The sequence below is a fragment of the Urocitellus parryii genome, chromosome 11 (assembly GCF_045843805.1).
Source record: "Urocitellus parryii isolate mUroPar1 chromosome 11, mUroPar1.hap1, whole genome shotgun sequence".
Lineage (NCBI taxonomy): Eukaryota > Metazoa > Chordata > Mammalia > Rodentia > Sciuridae > Urocitellus > Urocitellus parryii.
Genome location: NC_135541.1, coordinates 111706589 through 111731135, shown reverse-complemented (window position 1 = coordinate 111731135; position 24547 = coordinate 111706589).

The window sequence follows — 24547 nt, the reverse complement described above, 5'->3', positions numbered from 1 at the left end:
GAAGTCAAACAACAATAAGTGCTGGAGAGGATGCGGGAAAAGGGCACTCTTGTTCATTGCTGGTGGAACTGCAAATTGGTGCAGCCAATCTGGAAAGCAGTATGGAGATTTCTCGGAAAGCTGGGAATGGAACCACCATTCGACCCAGCTATTCCCCTTCTCGGTCTATTCCCTAAAGCCCTAACAAGAGCATGCTACAGGGACACTGCTACATCGATGTTCATAGCAGCTCAATTCACGATAGCAAGACTGTGGAACCAGCCTAGATGCCCTTCAATAGATGAATGGATAAAAAAAATGTGGCATTTATATACTATGGAGTATTACTCTGCATTAAAAAATGACAAAATCATAGAATTTGGAGGGAAATGGATGGCATTAGAGCAGATTATGCTAAGTGAAGCTAGTCAATCTTTAAAAAACAAATACCAAATGACTCCTTTGATATAAGGGGAGTAAACAAGGACAGGGTAGGGACGAAGAGCTTGAGAAGAAGATTTACATTAAACAGGGATGAGAGGTGGGAGGGAAAGGGAGTGAGAAGGGAAATTGCATGGAAATGGAAGGCGATCCTCAGGGTTTTACAAAATGTCATATAAGAGGAAAGGAGGGGTAAGACAAGATAATACAAATGGAAGAAATGATTTACAGTAGAAGGGGTAGAGAGAGAAAAGGGGAGGGGAGGGGAGGGGAGGGGAGATCGTAGAGAATAGGACAGACAGCAGAATACATCAGACACTAGAAAGGCAATATGTCAATCAATGGAAGGGAAACTGATGTGATACAGCAATTTGTATACGGGGTAAAAGCGGGAGTTCATAATCCACGTGAATCAACCGTGTAATATGATGTATTAAGAACTATGTAATGTTATGAACGACCAATAAAAAAAAAAGAAATAGAAATAAAAACAAAAAAATTTAAAATATTTTGGCAAATAGTAGAGCAGAGGTCAAAACAAATTGCTTTACAAGTCCTCAATCAATGCTTGTGACTCTGAGCCAATAGAAATCAGGGACATAAATGCTAAATAAATGTCAAAGATGATTTTTTAAGTTTGCCAGAAATTGTAATTGTAGGTCAAGTGTTTGGAACATTTTTCTTCTGCCACACACAATTAATTAGATATCCTTAACAAACAGTTTGCTATAAATGCTTTGGGCAGGGCATTATGCATAGGAGTAAAAAGAGGAGAATTAATGATGGTAAATGATTTATATTTCAGACAGAAAACCTGTCACTTCTGTTGTTACTAAGACATAAATAGCATAAAGTTTTTAAATTATGAATTTAGAATACACCTTAAGTTGCCAAACAGTAAGAAGAGTTTAGGCTTAACTGTTGCCCATTTTAGGAAACTGCCAAAAACTTTTGCTCCCTCTGAAACAAATATTTTTATAGTCCTGTAAAAGTAAAAATGTGTAACTTGATGATTGATCAAATAGAATGTTAATCTGGTTTAATTTTACTGCTTTAAATACTAAAATGAAAACAAATAATTGTCATTCAGTCAGAGATATGCTCCTTTTTGTAAAGAATTGTTTTACTATGTAAATAGATGTGTATATGTGTGACAATATGTATATGTGTGTGAGTGTGTGTATATATATATATATCCATGCATGTAGGCATATATAAATATGTACCTATATTATCACACTAGTAATACATTCACTTATAGATATTGTACCCGTGATGGCTCTGCACTGGCTCTGATCTGTCTTTCATTTTTCATTCACTGTTGTATTGAGATGTTCAGGATATCTAGGCAGGATTAGTCCAATGTTTGTCAGGAAGAGAGTCAAAGTAAACTCCCTGAATCACAAAGAACACAATCCTATGATCCTAGCTATTTTATCTTAGTGCTGGAATGAACTCAGAGAAGAAACTTTACATACATTTATCAAGTACATGATATTTTGCCTTCAGTCCTTTATTGAATTAATTACAGCTTGTCTAACAATTTTATCTTTTGTTTAAACTATGAAATTTAGAAAGCCAAATTATTTTTCAGTAAAAATTATTGGAAATTTCCATTATATTTAGAAAAGAAAAAAAATGTAGCTACCTGGAAATCCTTTTAGAGTCTGTACATTATTCTAATAGCTTTTTTCAACTCTTAACATTCTAAGTTTATGTCAGAAATTTGACAAAATTGAGAAAAAAGTTTGGGCTCCAATCATTCAGGTCAATTTAATGTTCAGCATTCATTAGTGACATAGATTGTATATCCATGTATTTGAAAGACTGAAAGCTCTTGAGAAAGATTTCACCTGTGATAACTTTAAATGCTTTAGAAATGAGGTCACTTTCAGTCATAATTTAAGAATTTCTAGTTGATAACAATACTGAGAAACAATAATATGGAAAGAACAAAGAAGGAGCAGAATCAGAAAGTGGGAATTAAAAATTTCTTTATATGATCATTCCAATTATATCTGTCAATTCAAAAGTGGTTTAATAAATTAATGACAAAGATTTCCTTTATATGGCATGAAATCCTAACTTTCTTAGTTCGAGGGGTACAACCTGGACTTGATTCAAATTATTCTTTCCCATCTAAGTCTTTCTGATGTGGAGGTTTGAAAAAAAAATGCAATCATTGAGTTACTGCTGAGATGGATAGCTACTAACTAATCTGTGGAGAAATATACAATTTGTTCCTTTAGATGATGCAAAATTGATTTAGGGAATAATAAAACTTAGCAGCAGAGGCAAGCCTGGATGAGGGGTGAAAACAGACTGTAGAGAAGAGAGCTTTAGGGCCCACTTTTTCTTCTATTAGATGCAGGGTCTCTGGTTTAATTCCTAGGTCCTTGATCCATTTTGAGTTGTGTTTTGTGCATGGTGAGAGATAGGGGTTTAATTTCACTTTGTTGCATATGGAGTTCCAGTTTTCCCAGCACCATTTGTTGAAGAGGCTAGCTTTTCTCCAATGCATGTTTTTGGCACCTTTGTCTAATATAAAAATTATAATTGTGTGGGTTAGTTTCTGTGTCCTCTATTCTGTACCATTGGTCTACCAGCCTGTTTTGGTGCCAATACCATGTTGTTGTTTTTTTAACTATTGCTCTGCAGTATAGTTTAAGTGGTCTGATATACTGATGCCACCTGCTTTACTCTTCCTGCTAAGGATTGCTTTAGCTATTCTGGGTCTCTTATTTTTCCAGATGAATTTCATGACTGCTATCTGTTTCTATGAGGAATGTCATTAGAATTGCATTAAATCTTTATAGTGCTTTTGGTTGCATGGTGATGTTGATAATATTAATTCTGCCTATCTAAGAGCAAGGTAGATCTTTTTATATTCTAAGTCTTTGATTTCTTTCTTTAGGGTTCTGCCATTTTTATTATATAGATCTTTTTCGTCTTTCATTAGGTTGATTCCCAGGTATTTTATTTTTTTAGAGGCTATTGTAAGTGGAGTTCCCCTGACTAAATCCCTAGTAACTCCTCCCCACCAAAAATAAAGTATTTAACTTGCATTTGGGCACAAAGTGTGATTATGGCTGATTTAGACATATGTTCCAGACACTGTTCTGAGCATAGAACTAAGAGGCTCCAAGAGGAGTGAGGGCACATGAGAAATGCATTTTATTAATGGAGCATTTTAACTTGCTGCTGCTCAAAGCAAAGTGATGTGGTATTAGCATTTTTTTCAGGAATTAAATTAAGAAACTAAATTTTTGCTCTGGATGTTTCTCTTTATCCATTGCATTATTCTAGAAAAAGGTAATGATCAGTTGAGTGGTATAGGGAATAGAACTCTAGAAATTTAGCTAAATTCTTCATTTAAAAGTTAACCAGACTTTTAATTGGCCTTACATTTGCAATCATTGTTTTTTTAAAAAAAATCAGAAAGAGCTAAATGCATATCAAAAGGACCTTCTAGTTGATACCCATCAGGGTACAGGCAATAAGTGGAGTTTTCACTGAAACTGGTCTGAATGTGGCTTTGAAATAAGAATTTCAGCATACAAAAAATAAAAAGATCAGAATATCAAGGTAAATAAACAAAACAGAGACATTAAGAAAAACAAAGAGAAAAATGTAAAACTAACAGATGAAAAGCGTTAACTTTTTTAAGATATGGAAAACTGAACAAGAATAAGGTAAATAAAAAACATATTCCTGCAATGATTAATTTTGGATTTGTAATCACAACCACTTTTGTAAAGCATCTTTTGATTTTTTTTCTGAAAAACTATTTCTTAGACTTAATTCATATTTTTATGAATTCCATGAATTCTCAAACATTTTTCTTAAGTGCTTTATAAAATTTCATATTGCTCACATTATACTGTAATAGTCTTCAAACTTGATATCTCAATAATTTTGTTTGTTTCCTATGGCCCTTTGGTTTTATGTATGTGAACAGGACAGAGGTAACATAAACATATATAATCATATACTAATAAGGGCTACAATGCATGAAAGTTGAATCACAGCATATTTAGTGAATGCGCTGGGGCAGAAGGAGACTTTGTTTCAATAAGCTAGTCAAGAACAGCCTCTTTTTAGAGGTAAACATTGAGCACAGCATACAGTAAATCAGGTAGCAAAAAAAAAAAAAAAACACTAGAGGAACTAGCAAGTTGAAAGCCACTGAAGTAGGAACATTCTGGAAGGTTTGAGGCACATCCAAGTAGATAGCTTTACTAGAATGGAACAGGAAGGCGGAGAGGAGGAGATTGAGAATTAGATGGTAGGGCATTGTAGGTACACAGCATAATCTAATTGATGTTTTTAAAAGACACATGGTAAGAATGGAGAGAGAAAAGCTAGGAGATTCTCCCAGTAGTCCACTGATGTAAGATGAAGGCCTGCATGAGCTGGCCTGCAATGCAGACTTAGAAGGTGACTAGAGATATATTGGCAAACAAACTTGATGATGAATTGTGTTTGGAATGCAGGGGGAAGGGAAGAATCAGGGTTGAAAGTGAAGATTTTATAATAACAGTGAAGTAAAAGGGATCCCAAATATAATGACAGAGAAGTTTGGGGTAAAACAGGGTGGGGGTGTGGAAAATTGAGAATTTTGTTCTAACATGCCTGCTGGATATCAAGAGTAGATGTTGTGTAATAATCAGTTTGAGATGTGAATCTGGACAGCAAGAGATGTTTGGGACTCACTGATATATTGATTGTATTTTTCCATATGGGAGAAAACATCTAAGGATTATCTAATTTTTATTCTTGCTCGTACATTATTTATGAAATATTTTCTCCTGTCTTGCAATTTGACTTCAGACTATATTATTCTCTCTGAAAAAATACAATTTTATTCCTTGGACATAAGGCACATATCTGATTATTGTACATGATTGAACACTTGTGATATATAACATTTCTACATATAGAGAATTGAATAAGTAACAACATGCCTTTTCCTGTTCCACAAAGTTTGCTTCCTTTTACTATATTCTACTTCTTCCTTCCCAAAAAATAAAAACTCGAGATTAAAAAAAAAATAGCTACTCTGAGCAAATATTATAATATGAAAAGTTATTTTACTTAGTGTATAGTTTCCTGGAAAATACCATTTTAAGGAAAATAATGTTACATGTAATGCAAATTTATTATTTGCCTGGTTCTGCTAAGATTGGTAGAAGTAACACATATTTCAAAGGAGCCTTGATATAGAATTTATAAGTTTGCACAGAAAATATGATAAATACATACAAAACAATGAGAAAAAGAAAACAACATGACTATATATATTCAAGCACCATGATTGGTTAAAAAAAGATATTATGGTGGTTCTGGGTTTTCAAAGAGGAAAGTGTATGAAGATGTGTGCAGAAAAAACCTGCTGTGCAATCTGAAAGTGAACATGGCTTACTGAGCAGTTGACCCTGGATGATCCTGGCATTTTCCCCATCCACTGCAGCTCTTGCATGCTGCACCCTCCTCATGTACTGTACAAATGCATAACCTCTGTGAACTGAGCATCCAACTATTTGCTCATACTTTGAAAAAAATGACTTCAATGCAAAATTTCTTGACAATGGCTGAGTTTAAATTGCCAATGAAAACACCGGAATTGATGGACCTGAGGTCATTATTGTTGGTGATGCTACTAGCCTGTGTGTTGCCAGTCATGGTTAGCTCACCTAGTTTTAATTCTTAAACAAAGAAACAAAAGAACACAGTCATAAAGGAAACAAGTAGATACACAGGTATCACTGGCTTTTTTAGCTTTTTAATATTATACTTAGGAAAGCTCAAATCCCAAATTTAGTAATATAAAGGGTATATATTGCATGGCTCAATGTAACAAAAATACTCAACATACAAGTTTGAATAAATAACTGATTCACTTATCCAAAATTTATTTCCGAAAAATGACCAAATTTTTTTTCTTTTTCAGTTAGCCCATTCTTTGATCACTTATTCTATATTTAATTGACTTTAAATTGTTTTCATAGGTAGAAAACAATAAAGCTCTGTGTACCTTCTTTTGCAATTTCCAATCATTATCAAATGCAGAAAATGGTGAATAGAAGAAAGCAAGATGTACATGTACAAACAACTTGACAATTCACTTGAAAAATTACCCAAGCTTTTGGTTTTACTTTGATATGTAAATTAATACAGGATTTTTTTCTTCTTTCCTACTGTAGGATACATTGCTATGTAGGTAAAATAGACATAACATAGATAATAAGAAAGAATGGAGGAAAAGAGGAAGAGAAAGAAATTTCATTAATTTGAAATTACATGTGGAAATTGTCATCTATTTTTTTCTTCCAAACAAGTAATAATACTTCCATTGTTGTAGATATTTACCAACTAAAAATATATATCCTCAGAACTTGCAGAGAAAGAGTACAATCTTTCAAAGCTTGAGAAAACAGTCAGTTTTTCTTCTACATTTGCCATCATCTAATTAATATTATGAAGAGGTGGTCAAACATAAAGATGGTGGAATAAGATGGACATCATTACCCTAAGTACATGTATGAAGACATGAATGGTGTGACTTTTCTTTCTATACAACCAGAGAAATGAAAAATGTGCTCTGTATATGTAGAATATGAATCATAATGAATTCTGCTGTCATATAAACAAATTAAAATTCAAAAATATGTTTTAAAGAATGTGAAAGTATAAAAAAAAAGAAAATACTACTGTAAGGTTAGGCTCCACTTAAGGGTCTTTGTTTTCAAGAAGAAACTTGTATGACATAATCCTACCTGAAAGTGTCAATGGTGCCAATCATTTATTACACTCTTCCTTGAACTTGCATGTTTACAAAGAGTTTCCTTTTTCTATAAATTTAGGGGCTAAAGGAAAGGTTCAGTGATATACAGACAGATAATTATTAGAGTCCTTATGGGCAAGGAGAATATCTCTACTACAAATCTTTTACTATAATTTGCCTAGGCATTTCCTTGTGGTAAGAGTACACAATTTATGCAGCATTTTTCTTCTACCACAACTTTTAGTCTCATTTCAGAGCCACTTCAGTCTATAACATAGATACTTCCACTTTAGATCCACATTGATTTACTGATAAACACAAGAGGTCTTGTATCCTAAGAAATATGGGAGGTATTACCCTTTATCAGGATGCCAAAGCAAATTTAGCCCATATTTGCTAAAAGAATTTCAGGAATAAACTGCCTTTTTGTGTGAATGAAAAACAACTTCCATAACAGATAAAATCTGATGAAATATGGAACATAGCAATGTAACCTCCAATTACTCCTTGAGAACATGCATTTTTATTTCTCCATTTTCTAAAACAGGTATACATGTTATCTATTTCAACATCAAAACCTATTATCAGAATCCAACCGTTAATTACATTAAAGGCTCTGGAAGCAAAAAAAATAAAAGGTATTAAAATCAGAAGTTCAATTAGAAAGTTTAACATAAAAAGATTAATTTTGAAAATAAGAGATTTAATTAGAATTAATTCTGTACATGTTATTTAATTAAACCAATAGCATATGTCAATTACAAAAAGGCATATGCAGTCAGTGTCCATAATAATCAGCAAATTAACAGACTTGGTAACTGTTGAAATTTTATTCTCAACCTCACTTTTTATTCCTTAAATAAGAGGCCTCTATGTTGCCTGAGGACTGCTAATATTTTTAAAGATTGTTTTCTGAGCTTGGGAGAAGGCTTAATTGTGTTTAATCAAACTCAATTAAAGTTCTATTTCAAAGTGCTGTAGCACTTACAGTTTTAGTTTTAAGGTCTTAAAAGCTCATTTAACTCCTAGATTTATTAAGCACATATATTCTGCCAGACATCTTCCACAGTAGCTACTGATTTAAAGAAATCCTTATGGTAAAAATGAAATGTTGACAAACACACTCTCTGACACTAATGATCACTATTGAACATTAGCTAATTGATACTCTTAGTCAACAACAAATACATAGGAGGATTCTTAAAATGTCACAGCTACCAAAATACTGAGTGCATTTGACCTTTTTTTAGTTTGCATATACTTTATTTTCATTTCAGTCTCACAAAAGTCTTATAAAATGAGTTGAACAGGTAGTTTAAAGTTGAGTTTACCAAATAAACAATCAAGATCCAGATAATTTAAATCCCTCTCGTCACAGCTAGTAAAGTGAGGAGTTCTATATTCAAACCTAGAGTTTCTAATAATGGGACCAGTCGGTGTTAGAGTATGGCACTCAATTAACAGAATCTGGGACTTTTTTTTCCAGTATGAGTGCATTTGATCTTTAAGAACCATTTTAAATGACATTTCTAAATTAAGTATTAAAGTAGAAGAAGTCTTAAAGGCAAGTAAATTGGATATGCCTGAAAATTTACCCACTATGCACTTAAAACAGGTACTCCCAAATCAAAAACAAACAACTTAACATAAAAATATTTTTCATAAAACTGTTAATTATTACTTCTATGGTTATTAAAGCTTTACTTCAAACTAGACCACTTAACATTAAATTTGTCTTTACAAAGGAGGCCAATTTAATAAACAAAATAGTAACAAAATATTAAGCTTTTACATAAAAAGTAAGAGTAAGACACAATTAGAAACAAAGAATATACCACAGCCTTGTACTGTTTGTAGTGTCTGGAGCTTCCAAAGCATATCATCAGTCATTATAACTTAGAAATGGAAAAATAAAAAGTTACTTGGATTTTGTTTGTTCAAAGCATGCTTTGTTAAAGCTGCAGATTACCTTTTCAATACATTGGTGTTACAATAGTATATGTGAATGATTAAGTAAAAGTTTAATACCTGATTACGAAGAAAGAAAAACACAGCTTTAAAAAAAAATTGAAAAAAAGACACTATGGGGTTAGAAACGATGGTAGAGGGGCTGGGGTTGTGGCACAGTGATAGAGCACTCGCCTTGCATGTGTGAAGCTCTGGGTTCGATCCTCAGCACCACATATAAATAAATTAATTAAATAAAGATATTGTGTCCAAGTATAACCAAAAAAATAAATATTTACAAAAAAAGAAAAAGAAACAATGGTAGAATGATTTGGCCATTACTAATGCATGGGCCCACATGATTACATGATTTGTGTAAATCTACTTCCTGGACAACCATGCGAAGGAGAAATTACACTTCACTGATTTGGGATGTGTCAAGGAGCATTCCACTGTCATGTGTAACTGATCAGAACAAATGAAGAATATATTTGAACAAATGAAAAAGCAGAAAGCAAGCTTACCAAAGTTCTGGGGCTGCTGTAAGTAGCAGATGCTCCTCTGCTGTCTGCATGTGTGGAAATTCTGGCTGGTGCATGGGTCCTGGTCACAGGTGCTCGTGTCTTGATGCCAACAGCAATCCTTGTGAGCACGCAGGCATGTGTGTGAACACGGACATCAGCTTCCACTGCGAGGGTCCTGAGGGCCATAGGGCACCTTGCTGGGAGATGTACATCAACAAGTGTCATTCAGAGCCCTGCCAGATATATGTTCCCCATGATAAACAAAAACTAAATAATTTACAACTAGAATGCCCACACCACACAACATTCTCAACAAAATATTTCATGAGGATGAATTTTAAAAAAACAGGAAAGGGAGGATCTACACTAAATAAATAGTCAACCAAACTAGAAACTAAGTCACATTAATAAGCAGATATAAGTCAAAATGAGTGGGAACCCAGATCATATCTCAATAATAAACTTGAATATTAACAGCCTGAACTCATCAATCAGAATATGCAGACTGGCAGATTCATTTCATGGGGAAAGACATCCACAGGCTGAGGGTGAAAGGATGGGAAAAAACATCACATTAATTGTATAAACAAGCTGGGGTTTCCAAGCTCATCTCAGATAAAGTAGACTTCAAGTCAAATTTAATTGGAAGAGACAAAGAAGGATATTTCATACTTCTTAAGGGAAGTATGCATGAGGAGGACATAACAATTATAAACATCTGTGTCCCAAACAATGGACGTCTGCATGTATCAAACAAATCCTTCTCAATTTCAATAGTAAAATAGACCATAACACAATAATACTGGGTGACTTTAACACACCTCTCTCACTACTAGACAGTTGTTCTAAAGAAAAACTAAATGAAAAAACTATAGAGGGGCTTGGGTTGTGGCTCCATGGTAGAGCACTTGCCTAGCATGTATGAGGCACTGGGATCAATTCTCAGCACAGCATATAAAATAAAATAAATAAAATAAAGTTCTAAGAAGTAAAATAAATATTTTTTAAAAAGAAACTATACAATAATACAATCAATGATTTATACTTAATAGAAATATATAAAATATTTCATCCATTAATGAGTAAATATACTTTTTTTTCAGCAGCACTTGTCTTCTTCTCTAAATTAGACCATATCTTACACCGCAAAGCAATTCTTAGAAAACACTAAAAAAGCAAAGAAATTACCATGCATTCTATCATATTAAAATGGAAGAAATTAGAAATCAGCGCTCAAGTAAAAAACAGAAGCTACTCTACCAAAGGGAGACTACATTATACATTAATTAATGAGGAATGGATAATCAAATAAATCAAGGATGAAATAAAAAAATTGTTAGAGGTAAATGAGAACACTGATATGACATATCAAAATCTCTGGGACACTAGGAAGGCAGTACTAAGAGGAAAGTTTACTGCACTGTGCACGAATAAAGGACCTAACACTACATCTCAAAGCCTGAGAAAAAGAAGAACAAATCAATACCAAAAGCAATAGAAGACAGAAATTAATTAAAATCAGGAAAGGCAGCAGAATACAACTGACACTATAAACGTGGATGTATAACCAATGTGATCCTGCAATCTGTACACGTGGTAAAAATAAGAATTCATAACCCACTTGAATCAAATATATGAAATATGATATGTCAAGATCATTGTAGTGTTTTGAACAACCAATAAAAAAATAAAATAAAACCAGAGCTGAAATCAATGAACTTTAAAGGAAAAAAATTGAAAAATTGACAAAACAAAAAGTCGGTTCTTTGAAACAATAAATAAAATACATAAACCCTTGGCCATGCTAAGGAAGAGAAAAAGAAAACTAAGATTACTGAAAAAGAAAATGAAGCAAGTAATATCACAACGGACATGTCTAAAATGCAGAAGGAAATTAGAAACTACTTTGACAATTTGTACTCTAAAAAAAATAGAAAATATAGAATACATAAACAAATTCCTAGAGTCATAAGACCTACTCAAACTGAATGAGGAGGTCATACACAATTTAAATAGATTAATTGCAAGTAATGAAATAGAAAACACCATCTAAAGCCTACCAATCAGTCTGGGGTTGTGTGGTAGAGTGCTTGCCTGGCATGTGTGAGGCACTGGGTTTGATTATCAGCATCACATAAAAAATAAACTAAAGGCATTGTGCCCATCTAAAACTATATTTTAAAAAGCCTACCAACCAAGAAAAGTCCAGGACCAGACAGATTCTCTTCTAAATTCAACGAGACTTTCAAAGAAGAATTAATACCGTACTTCTCATAGTATTCCATGAAACAGGAAAAGTGGGAAGCCTTCTAAACTCATTCTATGAGACTAACATCACCCTGATACCAAAACCAGACAAAGACCCTTTAAGAAAAGAAAACTTCAGACCAATATCCCTGATGAACATACATGAAAAAATTCTCGATAAAATTCTGAAAAATTGCATACAAAAAATATTAAAAACATAGTTCACCATGATCAAGTAGGGTTCATCCCAAGGACCCAAGGTTGATTTAACATGGAGAAATCAATAAATGTAAATCATCATATGAATAGACTTGAAAACAAGAATAATATGATCTCAATAGATGCATTTGACAAAATACGGCACACTCTCATGTTTAAAACACAAGAAAAATTAGGAATAGTAGGAACATACCTCAACATTGTAAAAGCTATCTATACTAAACCCAAGGCCAGTATCATTCTAAATGGAGAAAAATTGAAAGCATCCCCTCTAAACACTGGAACAATAAGGATGTCCTCTTTCACCACTTCTATTCAACATCATCCTTGAAACTCTAGCCAGAGCAATTACAAGAAAGAAGTTAAAGGAATACAAGTAGGTATAGAAGAACGCAAACTATCCCTATTTGCTGATGACACGATTCTGTATCTAAAAGATCCAAAAAATTCTACCAAAAAACTTCTGAAACTACCAGATAAATTCAGCAAAGTCGGAAGATGTAAAATCACCACCCATAAATCAAATGCATTCTGATACACCAGTGATGAATCCACTGAATGAGAAATTAGGAAAACTACCCCATTCACAACAGCCTCAAAATAAAATAAAACAAAATACCTGGGAATCAATCAAACAGAAGAGGTGAAATGGCTCTATAATGAAAGGTAGAGAACATTAAAGAAAGTCAAGAAAACTCAGAAGATGGAAAGATCTCCCATGATCCTGGATAGGCAGAATTATTATTGTCAAATGTGCTCTACTACCAAAAGCATTATATAGATTTAATGCAATTTCTATTAAAATCACAATGACATTCTTCACAGAAATATAAAAAGCAATCATGAAATTTATTTGGAAAAATAAGAGAGCCAGAATAGGCAAAGCAATCTTTAGCATGAAAAGTAAAGCAGGAGGCATCACCATACCAGACGTAAAACCATACCACAGAGCTATAGTAACAAAAACAACATGGTATTGGCACCAAAACAGACTTGTAGATCAACGGTACAGAATAGAGGATGTTGGGGTTTTTAGCTTCTTCTATCCACTCCGTCCCACAGAGAGGCTTAGGAGAGCAGGCCCCAAACTGGAAGGATCAAGAAAGGTGAGGGTCGGCCCGACGCCCACCCAGCCCTCCCCACTGGAGGACAATCAGAAGCACCAGGGAGACCAGTCAAAGCAGAATCTCCTTTATAGAGGAAGTACACACAGCTAATATAATGTGCAGGAGCCAATCAGGATAAAGGTCAGAGGGTTGGAGCAAGTTCACATGTCATGCCCTACAAGAGGACACAGAGACAAACCCACATAAATACATTATTTCACACTAGACAAAGGTGCCAAAAACTTTCATTGGAGGAAAAAATAGCCTATTCAACCAACAGTGCTGGCAAAACTGGGAATTCACATGCAGGAAAATGAAATTAAACCTCTCTCTCTCACACCATGCCCCAAAATCAACCCAAAGTGCATCTAAGACTTAGCCACTAGAACAGAGACCCTGTACCTAACAGAAGAAAAAGTAGAAACAAATCTTCACCATGTCAGCCTAGGATCAGACTTCCGTAACAAAACCCCTGAAGTGCAAGAAGTAAAATTAAGGATCAATAAATGGGATGGATTAAAATAAAAAAGATTCTTATCAGCAAAGGAAGCAATCAATAATGTGAGAAGAGAGCCTAGAGACTGGGAGAAAATCTTTATCACATGTACCTCTCACAAAGCATTGATCTCTAAGATACAAAAAGAACTAAAAAAACTTAACACCAAGAACACATATAACCCAATCAATAAAGGAGCTAAGGAAATGAATATATACCTAACAGAAGAAGAAATACAATCGATCAACAAATGTAAGAAAAAGTGTTCAATATCTCTAGCAATTAAAGAAATGCAAATCAAAACTACACTACGATTCCATGTGGGGGGAAAGGTACAATCATACATTGCTGTTGGGACTATAAACTGTATGACCACTATGGAAAGCAGTATGGAGAGTATTCTGAAAACATGGAATGGAACCACCTTTTGACCCAGCTATCCCACTCCTCGCTTTATACCCAAAGGACATATAATCAGCATACTGCAGTAATGCAGCCACATCAACGTTTACAGAAGCTCAATTCACAATAGCAAGATGTCCTTCAATAGATGAATGGATAAAGAAAATCTGAGAATCGTGAATCCTGAGAGGCCCAGCTAACACTGCTGAAGTGACTGCTGAGGTGGCTGCTCTGGCTGATGAAGGATGCCAGCTTCTGTAGATGTGGATGGTGCCCTGATTTTGACCTATACCCTCAATGTAGGACCAGCTCCCGCTCAGCTAGCATTTAGGAACACAGAGTGGGGACCCTTTGGGCCTGTCACTGTCTGCAAAGTATGCATTGACTAAGGAGCAAGGTACAGTCTTTTTGCAGGTGAGGTGCACAGAATGAAAATGGCATGATATTGGCAGCAAAACACATACAGAGACCAATGGTACACAAGAGAGGACACAGAGACAATCTGACAAAAATACAGTTATCTCACACTAGAAAAAGGCACCCAAAATATACATTGGAGAAAAGACAGCCCCATAAACAAGTGGTGCTGGGAAAATTGGAAATCCATACCTACCAAAAAGAAATAAAAAGCCTCTCTCTCATCATGCATAAAAATCAACTCAAAGTGGATCAAAGGTGGAGGCACTAGGTCAGAGATCCTGGGCCTGATCCTAGTACATGTAGGCCCATATTTCCACCATGTCGGCTTAGGAACGCACTTTGTTACTGGGACTCCTAAAGTACAAGAAGTGAAACCAAGAATGGATAAATGGGATGGATTCAAACTACAAAGCTTCTTCACAGCAAAGGACACAATCAAGAACGTGAAGAGAGAGCCTACACAACGGGAAAAAATCTTTACCACATGTACCTTAGATCAAGCCTTATTCTCCAGAATACATTAAGAACTCAAGAGGGCTGGGGATGTGGCTCAAGCGGTAGTGCGCTGGCCTGGCATGCGTGCGGCCCGGGTTCGATCCTCAGCACCACATACCAACAAAGATGTTGTGTCCGCCGAGAACTAAAAAATAAATATTAAAAATTCTCTCTCTCTCTCTCTTCTCACTCTCTCTTAAAAAAAAAAAAAAAAAAAAAAGAACTCAAGAAACCTAACATTCCTCCATATATTTGGTTTGGTGCCAGTACTGTTTCTGATTCATTCACTATGTTCTTACCCCTTGCCTCCCCACTCCCTTCACTCACTTGTGTTTTTTTAGGACTCTCCATAAAGCTTTCAATAGTGATTGCACAAATGTGCAGTCCCACCAGCAATGTATGTGAGTACCTTTTCCCCCACATCCTCACCACCATTTACTGTTGCTTATATCCTTGATAACTGCCATTCTGACTGGAGTGAGATGGAATCTCAGTGTCATTTTGATTTGCATTTCTATAATGGATACAGATATTGTACATTTTTAAATTCATATGTTGATCTATTGGGTTTCTTCTTCTGTGAAGTGTCTCTTCATTCCTTTCCAATTTGTTGATTTTTTTGTTTTGGGTGTGGCTGACTTTCAAGTGTAGAATTTTCTGTTACTAAAAACAAATTAACAGCTTTCTCACCACACGTCCAAGACTAGTTATGATAAAGATATAGGGATTTGCTAAGGGGATCCATTCTAGATCTGAATAAGATTTTTGATGGTAGAATTTCTCAAATCAGAGCCAAAAGACAATACAATACTTCTGTTCAACTAAGAAGTGTAATAATGCCATTTTTAAGTAGTTGGCCAACTCTGTGATAGTTTTTATGATGGGAAATATACCTTCTTTGGCACATCAATTCCATTCACCAGTTCACAAAATGAATTTAAGCAAAACCAATTTAGAGATTAGTGAAGCTATCTGATATTTTTGGGCACTGATTAAGCATAACTATCATTTAAGTAGATGATATTTAAAATGCTTATTAACAAATAACAGCGTTGGAGGCATATTAAAAACAATTTAACTTTAAAAATGGGTACCTAGAAGAATAAGAAAACCCAGCTGCAGGTGCCCTCTGCTCTTTTTTGTAATACAAAGAACTTTGAACTTCTCAATGCAAGAAATTTGAAACAAATAACAGTATCAGAGTTTACATTTTCTTCAAGGACTAGAACTGTCAGAGAAATACCTGGATTTTTAATAGAAAAACTAAGGTTAAAGATTGGGCAGGGGAGTCGGTGTTCTTGGAACGAGTTTTTAGCAGGTAATTCTACCTCACTTACCTTTAAGACATATCAGAAGGAACCACTCTACATTTTCTAATCCCTATGTGCTTTCTAATGTATGTGATTTTGTTTCTCATCCTTCCTTCCTCTCCAGATATTTTAATCTTCTGAAAAACAGCAAAACGAATGAAATGAAAATGTTCTCTGTGGTTTACATAGACACCAGAAAAGGAAAAAGGGTCATATCTTTGTGGCATTTTGCAGCCAACAGAGGGAAAGTCAAACCCCCATAAAAGGTGGGATGAGGGGTTGCTAAGAAGTCAACAGGCAGAATTCTATCAGATTTAGTCACTAACAAGCTCTCATATTACCTGACATGAGATAAAATATTGCATGCGTCCAGGTGCAGGGAGGGATTCAAGTACTAAGGGACAAAAAGACTGACCCGATACCTCCAGAGCTCTCCAATGTCATCAGTCCTTTCAAAGCAAACAGGTTTTCCAAGACTTCATCCAGGCAGCCATTGACAAAACAGAGCCAACAGGCTCCACCCAATCACATAGATTCTTTTCTTGTTCATGGTCTTCAAGGATCTTCACCTGGCTAGGGCAATGTCACTTTTCCTAAAGAAAGAACAAGAGACAGAAAGCACAAATCTGTCAACAGTTCTTAAGAATGACAGCTGCCATGACACTCAAATAAATGCTGTAACAAGAGCTGACTGGGGAAGCCAGATTCGACTGCCCTCTTTAGAAGAAATCCTCTGCACAGGATGGGGAAGCCCTGTGCCTGCAAGACCCAGAGCTGAGGAGCACCCTGGTGTCATCTTCCTCTTTCCAGAAGCACCCATCTGATCCTACAGCTGCAATATGGAAGTTACTCTGACTTTCTGCTGTAATAACAGATAGATAAACTACAAAATATAAACAAAGACTCAGGCTTTATGAGCTTAGGGTATGAGATGGTTTGGGGTTCTCATCAACACAGTGGAAGTGGATGGTCACAGAGAGTTCCTAGGGTTTCAATGTAGGCTGAATCATGAGGAACATTTTGGGTTCGTGTAATTTCATTATTGAGATAACCTACTCCCTATGTGAAAATCTGTCAGAAAAGTTAAATTCCAGCACTTGTAAACTCAAAAGCTCCAGGAACTAGCAAGGTGGATTATATAAAAGTTTTCAGGCAGGACAGAGAACAAAAGATAAAACTGCTGTGACTAATTTGCAAAAGTATTCAATTACAAAGTTAAAAAAAAAAAAAAAAAAAAAACCTGGGCACAATGGCACATGCTTGTTATCACAGCTACTAAAGAAGCTAATGCAGGAAGATCACGAATTTAAGCCCAGCTTTGGCAAATTAAACACATTAACCCCTACTCAATAAAGTCGAATAAAATAATATATAAAGGGATGGGGATGTAGCTCAGTAAGAGAGTGCTTGCCTAATATGTGCAAGATCTTGAGTTCACTCCCAGTAAGTATCACAAATGAACAAAAAAGGAAAACAAGAACTGCTCTGTCAAACAAGACACACAGGCAAATTTCAGTGCAGAGCCATCTACGATCTCTGACCTGTGTCCTCAAAGATTTATTTGAAAATATTTTATTGTGTGACCTTACCTTTAGTATTGAAAGGGAATGACTATTCTCAGAGGTGACTGGGCAAGGGTGCTGTAAAACACTTCTTGCTATACTTGAATGTACACTCTCCTTGGTATATCTTCTCAGGCTCTTGGGTTCTCCGGGTTTTACATTTATTATATAAATTTAATGCCTCAGAAATATAATTACATCATAGTCAAATGTAGTTTTTCGTTTTTGGAAAATTAAAAACCCAAAGTTCATTCACTCAGTGGAGGGTACTGACTTAATCCTAACCTTAGCCCAAAGGTTCAAGTTTATGTATGCAAGCAGAGTTCTCTATACATTTCCCTTATGGTCTGTTAGAGTCTGTAAACAAGCCAAAATAACACCTGGCATTTTGCAGAGAGAGTCTGTAAACAAGTCTGGATGGTGCCTGGCAAAATGCCAGAGGGAGTGGTTTGAAAAGTAACAAAAGCGAGCCATTAAGTGTGGAGATTCCTTATTGGTTGACTGATGTATCTAGTTTATGCTAATTAAGATAAGCTGTGTAAAATGTATAAATACCTCTGTTGTCCTACAATAAAGGGCTCCCTCTCCTGCTGTATCCATCTACAAGAGTTGTTCATCACCACCACCCCCCACCACCCCCCCCCCTGGTTATTTTGCTGCAGCCGGACTGCGGCAATGGTCACATCTTTTACTCAAGCTTCGTATCTGACTCAGTAGATGCTGCCAGCTAGTATTCTACTGTAACCCAGTAAACCAAAGATATAGTGGATACCACACATAATCTGTTCACTAACCTGTCCTTCAATCATGCTTGTTTGGGTTGGGGTTGAAGATGCTAAGAACTATCAAAGGCATGATTTCATTACTGTTAATGTTACTGGGTTGCTGTTGTTAGAGGACTTAACCTTTTGTAGAGGAATAAAACAGAATTAATGAAAGCATCATGATTTTATAACCTAAGCAAGGAATGAAAAATGAGTTGAGCTAGACTTCATTCTGGAAGTTAATGCTGACTCACTAGAAAATATTGAACTAGTTTCCTAAATGTTCTGTGTCTTAGTTTGCTCATTGTTAAATGTCCTCTCTTTTCCCCAAGGTTTTAACAGTCACAGGTCCTAGGTTTTCAAAATGCTCCAAAAGGCCCTCAAACATTTAACAATACTTTTTTGTTTGTTTGTTTGTTTTGGTACTGAGGATTGAATCCAGGGGAGCTTAATCACTGACTCACATCCCCAGTGTTTTTTGTTTGTTTCTTTTTTGTTTTGTTTTGTTTTGTTTTGTTTGAGGAGTCTCATAGTATTTCCATAACTGCCCTACTAATTTACATAAGTTAAGCATATGAATCATTTAAGGAATATTTGTCTACATCTGATAATTTACTTCCTTCAAGGCTGAAGACATCAAGGTCAGAAAAACTAAGATATTTTCTACAGACTGATTTCTTTTACTATGTCCTGTTCCAGGAACCTACTAATAAAGTTGTTGTGTTATATAAGAAAATATGTATAAACTCCTTAGGGTAGCACATAGAAATACAAAGTAAATGCTTCCATTTTGTTATTATTATAATATTTGTGTTAGTGGTATACTACATCATGAAATCACTCAAAACTGATGTTGAGTCCCCCTTAACACATTGGTTCCATCTACTCCCCATAGTTTCCTTGAAACATCCTTGGGGGCATTCAGTCTTTGGTCATTTCAACTCACTAACATTCAGAGGCTTTCACTTGGCCTACAGCTAACAGGGAAAGGTCAGGGGATTTCAGGGTCTAACCCACTTCATCACTAGAGTCAATAGAATTGAGCTGGACTCCTGAGAACAGAGTAGCCATTCCACGGCTCTACCCAAGAATTCCCGGACTCACCTGGAGGATGACACCCAGCTGCAGCTCCCAGCAGCAGTCCTCTCAGCAGGAGCCCCCTAGCAGCTGTGTGGCACTCCCAGGTCTTCTGTGGCACTCCCGGGATCCTGCGAGCTGCTCCCAGGGTCCTCCATGGCGCTGCCACCATCCTCTGCAGCACACAGGAGAGGCTGTGTACCCAGGGTGCGCGGGGTGGAGGCTCTGGCAGCCATAGGGAGGGCGACCTGTTGGGCTTCTTACCAGCTCTCCAGGTGAGCAGCAGACCCTCAGAGGAATGGACGCGGGCACAGGCGCAGGACTCACAGCAGTAGGGCTTGGAAAGTGAGAAGTCACCTGGCAAAGGACGGCGCAGAAGACAACTCACGGGAACTGCTCTTTTGGGCGGGTCTTGAGGGTTGTGTTCCCCACAGGCGCCTGGGCCTTCCGGGGTCCTGGAGAGTGCGGAGCACGTGCGTGTGCGTGTGCGTGTGCGTGTGGGGCGGGGCTAGGCGTGGGCCACATCCGGGGTAGGCAGGCGGGTGGGCGGGGAAACTTGCAAATTTTGGCGGGAAGCACAAGGCTTCAGAACCCGCTGGATGTGGTGCCCGAGGGTGTGTGATGGCACTTTTAAGTTCCCATCCTTTGGAGGCCTCGCCTGCCTGGTTTTATCAGTTGCTTCAGTCAAACTCTGAAAACTCATCTCCCCCTTTGGATTTCTTCTTCCTTGACTGTGTACACGCAGTTGATGGTTTGTCACTGGTTAATTCTCCCTCAAAGGTGTATTTTGACAAATGCAAATATGCAGAGGTCCCTGCGTTCATTACCACACGTGTTGTCGATTTTAGGTCCACCTGCCCTCCTCTGGGGTCTTCTAAGTCTGGACAGTGCTAGGAGCGACCCTCTGCACCCACCCTCCACTCAGCCTCTCCCAGCCTCCTCCATCTTATCTATCAGACACAGAAGGTAGTGGTGCAGCAACTGAGTGACAGAATCGCCCTTAATAATAATATCTTTGGAGCTGGGGTTGTGGCTCAGTGGTAGAGCGCTTGCCGGGCATGTGTGAGGCACTGGGTTCCATTCTCAGCACCAAGATACAGGCCCATTAAAAAAAATCTTTTAAAAAATAATAATATAGTCATTTATTTATCATTTTATTGAAATGCTAGTGAGAGCATACTGTTGGGTGTTGGACACAAAATATGGGCCCTGTCCACCGAGTTTCTAGACTAGTGAGCCAGTGCTTTTCAAAGTATAAAATCAAGCATTCATTAAGCTCATACTTAGGTGGTAAATACCAGGGAAGTGTGAGGTTTTCTTGTTCTCTGAAGGAAACAAAAGTTGTGGTTCTGTGTTTCCCTTAGAAGAGTGATGGACGCAGAGGAATGGAGAGGGTGCATATATGAAGAGTACAAGTCTGGAAGAGTGGATATCCAATCTAAGTATGAATTTATGTACTAGCCTTTGTGTGTTCAGCATATCTCGACTGATGTTGATATGTTTAATTGCATGCCTGTCAACAGTGTGTTCACATTGATATTCAGCTGCAAATAATCCATCAGGAAAAACCTACAGGTGGACATGAGTTATTTTAGGGAAAATAAGTAGACAATAGGTTTCAAGTTTGAGAGGATGGGATCAGATAAGCAAAAGCAGAAGTGGGGGTTTTTATAAACTGGTAGGAAAGTAGCCATTTTTAAATTTGTGAATACACAAATAAATATGCATATATAATATATATGCAAATATATTTTTGATAATTGAATATATAGGTCTTATTACACATGTATATTCACAATTTTATGTATGCTTTATATTAATGTACATTCAGGTATACATAACCGTATATATTTAGGTTTAGTGTTAAATTTTCTGTAGGGTAAGGGCTAGGGTTAGGGAAAAAAAATGCATACGGAAAGCCAAGAATACTCATTAGAATAACCCATGAATACATGTATGAAAATATAAATAAATATGTTTTGAACTAGGAAGGAAAGGTTTTATTTTTTATTATTTAAAAAAAAAATTTAGTTGTTGATAGACCTTTATTTTATTTATTTATATACAGTGCAGAGAATCAAACCCAGTGCCTCACACATGCCAGTAAAGTGCACTACCATTGAGCCACAGCCACAGCCCTGAACTGAGAAAGGTTTTAATGTGACACATATGAATACAGATTTTTAAAAATAGGACTGCACAGATTAATTATATATATGAATATATACTTATACATATTCAAATATACCATTGATAATTGTACCCATAACTATTTACAAATAAATATTAAAATTTATATATGCATTTATTTTAAGGTAGGTTTAGGTATACAAGTAAATATATGGTTAGTATCGATTTCAAATTTTTGTGTACATTTAGGTTTATTTTTAAGGAATAAATATATTCATTGAAAACATGAATACACCTAGGAATGTACACGGTAACATTCGCATTAAAAAAATAACATAAATATATGTTTTGAAATAGGGAAGGGTTAATATGAGACATAAATACAAATTTTTAATATGCAAATGCAAAGATAAATTTTATATATGAAATATAATAACACTTCTGCAAATATAACATTGAGGTGTATGTAAGTATAAATATATATGCATATTCATATAAGTATATATGCTTTTATATGAATGTAGGTTAGTTATAGGGTTAAAACTATGGTTAGTACTAAATTTGGTATATAGTTAGGGAATGAATATTTATGCTGAAAAATATGAATATTTTAAGAAAGTGCATGTGCAATTTTGATGTTTTGAAACTGGGAAGGGTTTAATGTGAGATGTAGGAAGACACATTTTAAATTTGTGAAAGCATATATATATATGCAAATATACCATTGATGATTGAATGCAAGTCAAAATACAAATAAAAATTAGGAAATGAATAGGTATATTGAAAAATACAAATAATCATAAGAATATACATGTAAAATTTGCAATACACAGAAATATATGTGTTTTGAAATAGGAAAAGGTGTGAGATGTATAAATACACATTTATTAACTTCCAAATGCACAGATAAATTACATGTGAATATATATAAATACTTATGTATATGATTATCAATTGCATATTTGAATATAAGTATGTGAGAAGATTGATATTACTATATATGCTTTTGTATTAATGTAGGTTTAGGAATGGGGTAAATTTAGGGTTATTATTAAATATTGTGTAGTGTAAGGGTTAGAGTTAGGGTATGAATATATATATATATATATATATATATAAAAATATGCATGTAAAAATACATATAAAACATATACAAAAAATAAACTGGGACCTAGTAAAAAAACATTATATGGAAAAATGTTGACAATAACTAAAGGAAATCAACTGCCTTATATACAGTTGGAAACACTGTCTATAATTAATAGAAAAAGTACAAGTGGAAAAAAGTTTATCTCAGGTATTTTGAAGCAGTGAAGGCAAGATAACAAATACAATCATAAAGCAAGACTCAAAATTTCCTTAAGGATTCATTGAGAATAGATGATTTCAACATAAAGTTAAATTTTCAGTCAACAATGAAAAATAATTCACAGGTCATCAGAAGTTTCAAATAAAGCAAAGACTTTTTATAAAAAAAATATGGGGTAAAGAAAAGCATTACAAGGAAAATTGGAAATGCTTTTGAGATGACAGATAACAAATATTCAACAAATGAAAGCAATAGGAGGCTGATGAAGTAGTTCATAAAGAAGTGCTTCTAATTCCACCTGCTTACATTAGAAAAAGACACAGGGATAAAATCAGTGTTGACTCTGATCATGCAAATTGAGAAGCACAAATAATAATTTATTTCTAATAATAATTAAGAATTTTCTTGGAGTAGATATGTACATGGAGTCCAGGGCCAGTGGATGTTGCATATACCAACCTGCAATCACAAAGAGTATAGCACCATAGCAGGCAAATGTGCAAGTGGCCAGGAACTGAATGGTGTCTTGCAGATGTGCACAGGTCAGCTGAAGATCTTGACTTTGTTGTCACTGAGAGGCAGGATGGGGTGGGAAGAGAAAGGAAGGACTATTTCTTAGTTATTTCCTCCAAGAAAAAGTGGAGGCAGTGCGCAGAGCTCTGGCAATGCTGGGGGAAGAACAGCAATGAGCAGCCTGCAGCCCAAGGTGCAGGAGCAGCAAAACACGTTTGAGGCAATGACAGGGGTGAGCCAGTGCTACTCTGCCTTAAAACACACACACACACACACACACACACACACACACACACTTCCGCTGCCACCCTCATGTCAGTGCATGGGTATGCAAGGCACCTGAGGCTGCTAGGGCTGCTATGTAACCTGAAGGCTGCAGGAGGAAGGGGACCCAATAGGGGTCTGGCTGCCCAAGCCTCTGGGGACCAAGTTGGCGGTCACTTCTGAAGGCTCCCTCTCTTAGCCCTTGTTCGCCCATTCCTGTTGCCTGGCTATCGCCCCAGTTCCTACACTCCATGGTGATGATTGGTTGATTAACTGGGAGAGATGGACTGCAGTGTGCTCAAAAAGCCTAAGAAGCTGAGCGAGAACCGCTAAGGCAGAGGCTGTAGCTGTGGCAGCCTCAGAGGCAAAGAGGTTGGGAGGTGGTGGTTGCCCTGGGTTGCGGGGCGGGGTGAAGACTGCAGTGCCTGGTGGCAGCTGGGCTGACAATAGTGGCAGCCCCTGAACCCTGGGGGCTGGGGAGCGCCAGCAAGCGCTTGCTACTCGACTTTTTGCACACCTTTCCTATCAGAGGTTCTGTCCACCTTCTTAGATACAACA